Below are 10,861 nucleotides of genomic sequence, written 5' to 3' on the forward strand. Positions count from 1 at the left end.
TAGTAATTAAAAGTTCACACCCTGAATAAAACTATAATGCTAACCTCAGGAATGAAGGGTATTAAGTGTTTCAATGCATTTTGTAACAGTTAAATCATTGAAATCAGTCTGTTGAAGTGATGAATCATGAGTTATTATGAGAGTTTTAAAAATATTTAATATTTAAAAATATTTTAGTGATCTTTTTAAAATATAGATAAGTGACATCTCTGAATACCCCAATTTAGTAGCTTTTTAGCTCTCTTTTGAGGTGGGAAACTGTGAATGATAACTTAGATATTGTATGTTAAACCCACTTAAAATCTTGAACATCATGGGCCCAATTCCATTCCAAGTAACTTCAGTGTCATTAGATGACTGCAAAACGTTCTCCCAGAACAGTATATACCTCAGAGTCTCTGATAACAGAGATAATGGGTTTATAAGAGTATTTTTCTTTCCAGCAGACTAGCAAGTATACATTTTACCTGGCACAAAGGAATAGATCTGTAAATAGAGTATTATTTATATATTATTATAGGGGCTATAATTGCCTTCTTTACTTCTGTTGAGCATGTGCAATAGAGGGCATAAGGTGTATCTTCCTCCCATGCAAGTAGTAGGGTGGGACCCTATCATAGTATCCAAGAGAGGGTGACCACAAGGGGTGGGCCTGGCTAACTTGCCAGTTAATGCACCCTGGTGGCCCATGTCCCCAGGGGAATGTGGTATCTTTTGTACCGCTGCTGGTTAGTGCCAATCCTGCCATTAGCAGCACACACTAGCCCGGGCTGTGCTTTTACTCCTGATCAGAGAATTAGCAAAAAGTGTCTTCCACAGCACATTGCCTTGCCCTGTTAAAATGATTCCCACAGGTCCCGACTGAGCCACCAGGCCCGCTGGATATTTGCCTGGTAAATGGTCCGCTTCCAGCTGCTACATCTGGTCTAGTCCCCTCTCCCAATCTGGTATTAGTTAGCTACAAGAAGACCTTTGCAGCAGGGGCTGCTGCTGTGGAGGAGAAGCCGGTGACTCAGGGACATGACCCTTCCCAGCTGCTGTTCCTTCTTATTTGGATTCCTTGCTGCTCCTTTCTGACTCAATGCTGGCAACTCTTATAATTTTATTGCAAGGCTCATGATATTTAGTGTTTCTCTTAATGTCCTTGCTCCTGGAATCATATTCTTACAGATCAACTTTCATTTTAAACAAGTACATTTCTAATCTTCATGATTTCAGATAAATGCTTTAAAAGGTGATTCCTAAAGACTCAAAATCCAGAAAGCAAATAAGAGGATATAAATAAATGATGTCTTTCTTCTCAGACTTTTTAAGCCAGCTTCATGATATTTTTGGTGCCTGACATGTTTTTGAAATAGTGGACACTGTCACTGTTATACCAATAAAATAAAAACCAGCAGGATCTTATTAAAGGGGAAAAGGCAAAATGCCATATTTATTGTGAATACAGAAAGAATCATAGTAAGCAGTTAGTTATAGCTATAACATTCCATTCAATTTCATATTTATTCACACACACACACACACACACACACACACACACACACACACACACGTTCTGCAAGGTTGTTATCATAGTTACCAGCCTTAGAGTTGCTTGTGCTAAGCCACTGGCCAGGTGGCCTGGACATGAGGAGGGAGCAGGGCCTTGTCAGATGCTCATCTGATGCTCCTGGAAGTTGGTTTGCAGAATCAGACCCCAAAGTTCTGAGTTTGTAGAGTCCATTTTTATAGGAATTTATTCCTATGCCAGTCTATGGGAATTGCTTCATTATGCTGTTGCTGAATCAATCAACAGATAGCACATTCCTGACAGCTCCATGCTTCCAGATGTTATCTTGTTCTTCGGTTCTCCCATCCTTGAGGCTGTTCGGTGGATTCCAGTCTGCCCTCCGGGGGGTCCTCTGGTTGTTTCCACTTGACGCCTTCTTCAGTCGATCTACACTGGATTTTTAGGCTGGCACCTCCCTGATCATTAATTTATTATCCACACCAAGCATCCATCCACATACATCCTCTATCTCTATTTTAATCACAATTATTAACAAAGCGAGATAAATACAACAAAAGGGCAGGGAGCTGTTTCTGTTGTTACAAAGTATCGCTTTGAGTCTCTCTGTGTGTGAGTAGTCATTGTTACAAAGTATTGCTTTGAGAACAGACTCTGTCTTAGAATGTACTAACACAATTAGCAGCCAAAAACCAAGAGACCTCCCTCTTAATTAGTAACAAACTCATTTGTGATTTTAATACAGAACTTCTTTAATATGATCCAACATCACTAGTATTACCAATCTCTCACCCAATATCGGTGAGGTGAAGGTCGAGCCAACAGCATCCCCTGTGCTAACCCGACAATCTTCTCCTGCAAGCAATCCCATCTGCTTCTATCTGCCACAGATCCCTCTACAGGGCTATGGAATGTAAGAGAAGACCCCCTGCTCATGAGCTCCTTCCAGGGCTGGGAGGGATGTGAAGATCCCACCCAGCTGTTCCCTCCCTAGAAAGAGGAATGGGAAATAAAATCCCAGCAGCTCTAATTCCAGCACCAACCATAGGTGGATAGGTGTTCTACTTCCTTAAACCTATAGCAGAAAAGCAAGTGGGAGGCAGAAAATAAAATGTTCTAAACAAAAGCTCAATAGTGAATCAACGGGAGAGAGAGACAGAAACTTCCATCTTCTCAGCAATAAGTACATAACAGGTAATTACTTGTTAGAAGAGGGAGAGCATATTTTCAGTAGACTAATAAAGTTCCTTGTTTAATGTTAGAAAAACAACGGGGCGGGGGGGGGGAATTCTTTACTTGTCACATGACCTTGACAGGTGAGGGGGCAATTATGGTTTATTCCTTCTGCCATAGTTGGTTGAAGTCTGTTTGCTGAGGATGTGCTAGACAGCATCATTTACACCCTGCCTGTGCTATTCTGGGCAAGATTTCATTCCTTTATATTAAACACTGCTCTAAACCAGATCATACCCAACAGTCCTCCTCACTACAGAAAGCATTCCAACATTCTGTAAATCCTAACTTGTCACTCTTTTGGAGCTGCCTAGGTGACCTTTGGGCTTTGGGCTAAGAGATATATGGGATCAATTAAAAGACATTTGTTCTATGCTGCTAGACATAGATGATGAAATTTTGGAAAGGTTTTCATATTACTGAACTTGACAGGAGTGTGACATTACCTCCTTGGAGCAAGGCTTCATAATAAGCTTCCTGAATTTAAGAACACTTGGCACCCATCCTTTGTATATTGTAACAAGTCAGAGCATTGATAGATGTGCCCTTCTGAGGGCTGGTGTGAGAGGAGTTATTTATGTTTGATTGCTTTATGGCCACTATTATTTTCTGTGTTACACAGCCTCTGGTCTTTATGTTCCATAATATACTTTGAGTCACTGTACTTAAATTAAAAAAAATAAAACTAAGTAAGTGCTGTACCAAGGAAATACTGATGCTTATTCACTATAACAGGAATTCATGATTAAAAGTGTCAATCAACCTAGCAATAATAATAATGAAACAAGTCCCCAGAACAGTGTAACCTTGAGCAAAGGAGCTACACTGGAAATTATCACATAAGCTGCTAGTGAGAGATGCTTCTGGAGTTGAACACCACCCATTCTCCTCAGTCACCATCCATAACAGAAACCAGGAAGTAGGCAGGCAAGGATGGCAGTTTACCAGATTCTCATAGCAAAGATCAAAACTTTCTGGAACTGGTGTCACTATTGTTATATTCAAACATGACAGAAGCCAGTGATGGGAAAGAATGGGGTGGTTAGTGTTGATAAAGAGGGAACCTATGGTACTTTAAAAATTATTTTTGTTTCAGTTTTAAAATGGTTTATGAAGTTTTAATAAAATAAAAATACTATAACAATGTTCTCTTCAGATGGAATCAGGACTAATCAACAGCGTGTTACAGACTGCACACTACAAAGAATTAATAGAAATTTTCCCCTAGTTTAAAAAAGGTAGGGGGCTTGGTTTTTGTTGCAGGAGGACCAGAGTTGGGGAAGGGGGGAAAAAAAGAGTTCTTTACAGAGAGAAGGCATGAAACAGTAACAATGGGGTGATGGTGAACTGATTTTCCTCAGCCCCTGCGTTAAGTAACAGTGCTTGCTGCAGGTCACCAGTAAGGGAATGACCCCTTGTATTGTTTTAAAAATAAAATGTAGTGGCAGGGAAAAGAAGAATTACACCCCTGAGAATCAAGCAAAAAAAAAAAAAAAGGCATGTGGAACCAAGAGAAACTATGTCATAGTCTGACAGAGATGGAGGCTTGCAAATTAAAAGAACCTCAGAGTCTTGAGGAACAAAGGATGTGCAGGAGGCTATACAGAAAAAGGCTGTATAAGTGGCACGGGACTCTTTGGATTATAGCCAAGCAGAAGTTTTAAAAGTCAGCTCAGGGAGGAACTCCCAGCTAGTGAGCAATCAGGTCAGCTGTGCCCAGTTAGGCTCAGAACCTTAAAAAGATACTGGGTTAGTTCTGGGAGATATTGCTGCCTTGAAGCATGAAACAAAAAGGTACAGAATGGTGAGCAATAGATAAGGACTGCAAGAGCTCAGAATAAAAATCTATGCCAAACCCGTGAACAGCACAATCCCTGAGGGATTTTATATCAGTAGGCTCTGCTGCTGAAGAAACTTGAAGGAGTCCACTAGTGACCAGCACCTTTCTCCTTGTTGTAGAATCAGATTATGTCCAAAGACTGCTGGCAGCCTGCTCCCACTCCAGCAGCAGACTTTGAGGGGGCACTGGTGCTGTGCTCTGGTATTAGGAGTAATTTTAAGGAAGACTCCTCATAACCAGCTTCTCAGCTTCCTTTAATATCACTAGGCATTGGTGATTTTCTCCATTAATAATTCTAAACATCAATTTAGCCATAAATTTCTTTATTCAATCCAAAACCAAATGGTACTTTATGCAGTTGCTCTATATATGCTTAAAAAGACCAAACAATAAGCAATTTACTACATCCAAAACAGTAACAAAACATTTAGTAGCATTTGATCAAGATACTTACTAATGGGCTAAACCCAGGAGTGCAAGACCCATATTGGTTGACTCCAGCATGGTCAGGCAACTACTAGCAATGAACCCTTTAAGGGTTTACTTTTTATACCCTTTAACAAACTAGTGATGTCACTGCCAATTACTGACTTCAGGTAAGGTGCCACAAGTACTCCTTTTCTTTTTACAGATACAGACTAACATGGCTGCTACTCTAAAACCAATTGGAGACAGTTCACCCTTATTTCCAGTCTTAATCTAGATAAGATTTACAACCTCCTTTCTTCCTAAGGCCTTTCCTCTCCTCCTTGCTGCCCAATTTTATCTGGGTTCACAGAGGCTTTAACACTAGTGTGTGGGTTGGGGAATGGCTGCGTTGGCTCATTTTAAGACACATTCTCTTTGTTTAATTTACAACCATCTTAGTCACCCCTAGTGGCCAGAGGCCCTCATTTTAGAAACTTCACCTTATTGGTAGTTAGTCTTTGAACCAGACATCCTCCCTACTTTATTCCTTCTCCCCTTATTATTTTCAAGGTTTTCCTTCTACTTGCTAGTCGGGGCCTTTCTTTACAACATATATATATTTCCTTAATGAAACAAACTAACTTTAATTTTATACTTATACTACACTAAAATGGAGAGCAGGGTTTGGCCTTCAAAGAGCCAAAATGATGGGAAAAATTGTGTTAATTTTTAAATTCATTGTTAAAGCATGAATTACCAAGAAATAAAACTGCTTGCTATCAGTTTGTATGTATTTATTATGGAAAATTCACTGTGGAGATTAATATACTTGAAGGTTTGTTTTACCCTAGTTATTCTGAAAACTGTCCTTTTAAATAAATTCCTTAAAAAGAACTTTTTCTGTTTAACATTTTCTAATAGACAATAGAAAGGAGCATAAATTCTGGCAAGTCAAGTATAAAAACATAATTAGGCAAGTCAAAAAAGAATTGGAAGAGCACCTAATAGCAGACTCAAAAACTAACAGCAAAAAAAACGTTCAGTACATCAGAAACAGAAAACCTGACAAACAAACAGGTCCCTTCACCAAAGGCTCTTAAGCAAACTAAGCAGTCATGGGATAAGAGGGAAGATCCTCTCACTGGTTAAAAGACAGGAAACAAAGGATAGGAATAAACTGTCAGTTTTCAGAATGGAGAGATGTAAATAATGGTGTCTCCAGGGATCTGTACTGGGACCAGTGCTGTTCAACGTGTTCATAAATGAGCTGGAAAAGGGGACAAACAACAAGGTGGTAAAATTTGCAGATGATACAAAACTACTCAAGCTAGTTAAGTCTAAAGCAGACTACAAAGAGTTACAAAGGGATCTCACAGAACTGGATGACTGGGCAACAAAATGCAAAATTCAATGTTGCTTAATGCAAAGTAATGTACACTGGAAAACATAATCCCAACTACAATAGAACCTCAGAGTTACAAACACCTCAGGAATGGAGGTTGTTCGTAACTCTGAAATGTTCTGAACTCTGAACAAAACATTATGGTTGTTCTTTCAAAGGTTTACAACTGAACATTGACTTAATACAACTTTGAAACTTTATTATGTAGAAGAAAAATGCTGCTTTTAACCATATTAATTTAAATAAAACAAGCACAGAAACAGTTTCCTTACCTTGTCAAATATTTTATTAATTTTCCCTTTATTTTTTTAATAATTTACGTTTAACACAGCACTGTACTGTCTTTGCTTTTTTTTTGTTTGTTTGTTTTTTTGTCTCTGCTGCTGCCTGATTGCACACTTCCAGTTCCAAATGAAGTGTGTGGCTGACCGGTCAGTTCGTAACTCTGAGGTTCTACAGAAAAGCTGTTGTCTAGTGACCGTACCAGAGAACAGGATTTTGTTCTGAACTCTGCCTCTGCTTTGATGTGTGACCTTGGGCAAACTACTTATCTTTGCTGTGCTTCTGATTTCCCATCTGTAAAACTCAGTGACTGCCTGACAAAATGGCAATAGTGCTGCCAGAATTTTTGTATTAAACCTCCTACTCTCTCCACCCCTATACCTATGAATATGAAGACAGTAGGTTTTTTTGGTTTTGTGTATTTGTTTTTTTAGGGGGGAAGAGGGTTCCTTCTCAGCAGTAGGATCTTTTCAGTCTTGGCTTAATTTTCCACACAGATCTGGCCATTATCCCTTTTATATGTGATCTAGGGCTGTAGTATTAGCAGTACAAACTCAGTAATGGTTATGCCTTAAAGACATAGGGTTGGATCCAAAAGGAGTTTTAGGCATTACAAAGCTGAGCATCACAGCACCTAGCTTTTAGGTGCCTGGAAAATCACTGTGATCCACAAAGCCTGAGTTTGGTGCCTAGGCTCTTATATAATGAATGTGGAGAGACAGGCACATCAGAATGCAAGCTACAAGGGAGCTGCCTAAGCTAGCCAATGGGAGACATTGACCAGAGGGGTGTGTGACATGCACCCCTCCTCGGAAAGAGGTGCCTAGCTTTGCTAGTGATCCATAATGTGGATGCTTGGCCACCTACATTGTGTGCAGGACCTGAAACAAAACAGCTGGGGGGAGAGGAAGCTCCCTTGTGATCTCTCACCCCTGAGATGAGTGCTCTAGCCACTGTGAGCTATGGCATAGTCTGATGTGGATCTCTCTCAATCTCTGCTATTGAAATTGTTCCACTTTAATTAAACGTTATACTTAAACATGAATTGGGCTAGATAAAGTGTAAGAAGGACACTATAGCTTAGTGGTTGCAGCACTCACCTAAGAGGTGGCAAATCCCTGTTAAGCTGGAGGGTCTCTCACATCCTGGGTGGGTGAGTACCCTAACAATTAAGGTAAAGATTATAAAGGGTAAAGACTTCGCTCTCTTTCCCCCATCCCCAGCTGCTTTGTATGAACTTGCCTGAGGGGCATAATCTAGTAGGCAGGCCCCTGCATGCAACTGGAGCACTGAACACCTGTCATTCTGTTTGTGACTCGCTCTGGGGCTTATGCAGGAAATAGGTGCCTGGGCACCTAAGAGTGAGGCTGTCATGCTCATGCCCAGAGAGAAAAAAAATAGGTGTCAAGTAAGTTTAGGCATCTACAAGTTTAGGTGGTAGCCAAGCAGGAATTTTGTGGATTGCGGAGGCACCTAAAAAAGGTACTTGGGTGCCTAAGTACCTTTGTGGATCTTGGAATGTGCAGTTACCCTTTTCATTTTTCAATTGTGGGGGTTGCTTCTCCCAGTCCATTGCAGAAGCTGCTGGTGATTTTGAACCAAAATGCCTGGATGTTAGTAATCCATATAGTTTGGGGTGTTTTGTGTTGAGTTTTCTCTACGGGAGGCATACAGGGAGAGTCATCTGTGTGGAAGCCCCTTACTGCCACTTACCACCCCTTTCTCTTTGTGTCCTCTGGACAGCAATGGCTCCTGCCTCAGGCTTCTCTTCTCTTTCCTCTCCTCACGTTAGGAAATCTGTGTAAATTATTGAGATGTAATCTTTGGTATTTTAGGTTGCTTTGTTCCTTAAATCTAGGGCGGTGGGAGGAAAACAGAGCACAGCCAAGTATCAGGGAGCAGCTGTGTTAGTCTGTATCCACAAAAACAACAAGGAGTCTGGTGGCACCTTAAAAACTAACACATTTATCTGAGCATAAGCATTCATGGGTAAAAATCCCACTTCTTCAGATGCATGGAATGAATATTACAGATGCAGCCAGTTCTCCATATTACTAGTTTGCCCTCTGGCTAAGCAGTCTGAAAAATTTCTGGTTTTCCTGCTGCCATGTTATGTTGTGAAATGAAATTCTCTCCCTCAAAGTGTAAATGCCAGGGGAACATGAGTGTTCAGAAACACAATTTGCACAATGCAAAGCTAGGGTCAAATCCAACCAATCCTTACATATATAGCTTTAGTGGAAGTATTCATGTGGGTAAACACTCGCAGGATTAATCCCTTAGCGCTTTCCCAGCTCCTGCTCTCTGTGATGCAGGAAAACACATGTCCACAAATTACGAGTAGCAATAAAAAGATTTAGCCCCCAATTTGCTTACCCAGTACCTTTTATAGTCATTTAAACATTATCTAATTTAGAATAAAAGGCTGAAAGGTTAGCTGGTGTTAGCTACCACCTTCTAGAAAAGTCAAAGGTAAATAAAGCCTGCCTCCCTTAACATGCTGCACTGCTCAAATTAAAATCTGGCAGGAGTTTAGCATTTAACCCCACCAGTTTAGCATGTGTTTTAAGTACCTTGTAGATAGAAGTGCTGCTGAAGTGAAGAAACAGATTGACAGAACCAGAAGAGCACCCAGAAGTCACCTACTAAAGGACAGGCCCAACAAAGAAAGTAACAGAACGCCACTAGCCATCACCTTCAGCCCCCAACTAAAACCTCTCCAACGCATCATCAAGGATCTACAACCTATCCTGAAGGACGACCCATCACTCTCACAGATCTTGGGAGACAGGCCAGTCCTTGCTTACAGACAGCCCCCCAACCTGAAGCAAATACTCACCAGCAACCACCCAACAGAACCCCTAAACGAGGAACCTATCCTTGCAACAAAGCCCGTTGCCAACTCTGTCCACATATCTACTCAGGGGACACCATCATAGGGCCTAATCACATCAGCCACATGTCAGAGGCTTGTTCACCTGCGCATCTACCAATGTGATATATGCCATCATGTGCCAGCAATGCCCCTCTGCCATGTACATTGGTCAAACTGGACAGTCGCTACGTAAAAGAATAAATGGACACAAATCAGATGTCAAGAATTATAACATTCAAAAACCAATTGGAGAACACTTCAATCTCTCTGGTCACTCGATTACAGACCTAAGGGTGGCTATCCTTCAACAAAAAAACTGACTCTAACGAGAGACTGCTGAATTGGCATTAATTTGCAAACTGGATACAATTAATTTAGGCTTGAATAAAGTCTGGGAGTGGATGGGTCATTACATAAAGTAAAACCATTTCCCCATGTTATTTCTCCTCCCCACCCCACCCCCCACTGTTCCTCAGACCTTCTTGTTAACTGCGGGAAATGGCCCACCTTGATTATCACCACAAAAGGTTTTCCTCCTTCCCCCCCTCCTTCCTGCTGGTAATAGCTCATCTTAAGCGATCACTCTCGTTACAGCGTGTATGGTAACACCCATTGTTTCATGTTCTCTGTGTGTGTATATAAATCTCCCCTCTGTATTTTCCACCGAATGCATCGGATGAAGTGAGCTGTAGCTCACGAAAGCTTATGCTCAAATAAATTAGTTAGTCTCTAAGATGCCACAAGTCCTCCTTTTCTTTCTTTCTTTCTTTCAGTAAGAGGACTGAAACCAGGCCACTTTCTTTTAAACAATGTAAGAATGTTGAAAAGCAAAAACGCAAAAACAGGTGCCCATAGTGGCACCTCCCTACTACGGAATTGGGCACTAAGCGAGCACAAGGGATTTAACCCCAAACAGGCTGTAGAGACCAAGCACCATCCCGGAGGGAAGCGGCCACAATCGCCTCTATCGCTGAAGCATCCCCCGCTTCTCACTTAACAAGTCACCCGGAGCGCCGGCCCTGCTGCTGGCGGATGCCCGGGCGGAGCAACAGCCTGACGCCGCCGGGCGAGGCCGGAGCGGCCCGAGAGCAATACTCTAGGTCTGCGAGTGGGAGGAGCTAGGACAGACCATCGCTCTGGAGTGACGGGGGGGAAAGCAGGTGGGCGAGACCAGCGTGGAGGGAGGGTAAAAGCACGTATAAACAAATCACTGATCCCTGGACCCCATAGAACCCCAGGGACTGACGTCCGTGCTGCCCAATCAGAGAATCCGAAGAGCGGGCTAGAGACAGGCGGGCCACACAGGCAGCC

Source organism: Dermochelys coriacea, chromosome 4 (assembly GCF_009764565.3).
Source record: "Dermochelys coriacea isolate rDerCor1 chromosome 4, rDerCor1.pri.v4, whole genome shotgun sequence".
Classification (NCBI taxonomy): domain Eukaryota; kingdom Metazoa; phylum Chordata; order Testudines; family Dermochelyidae; genus Dermochelys; species Dermochelys coriacea.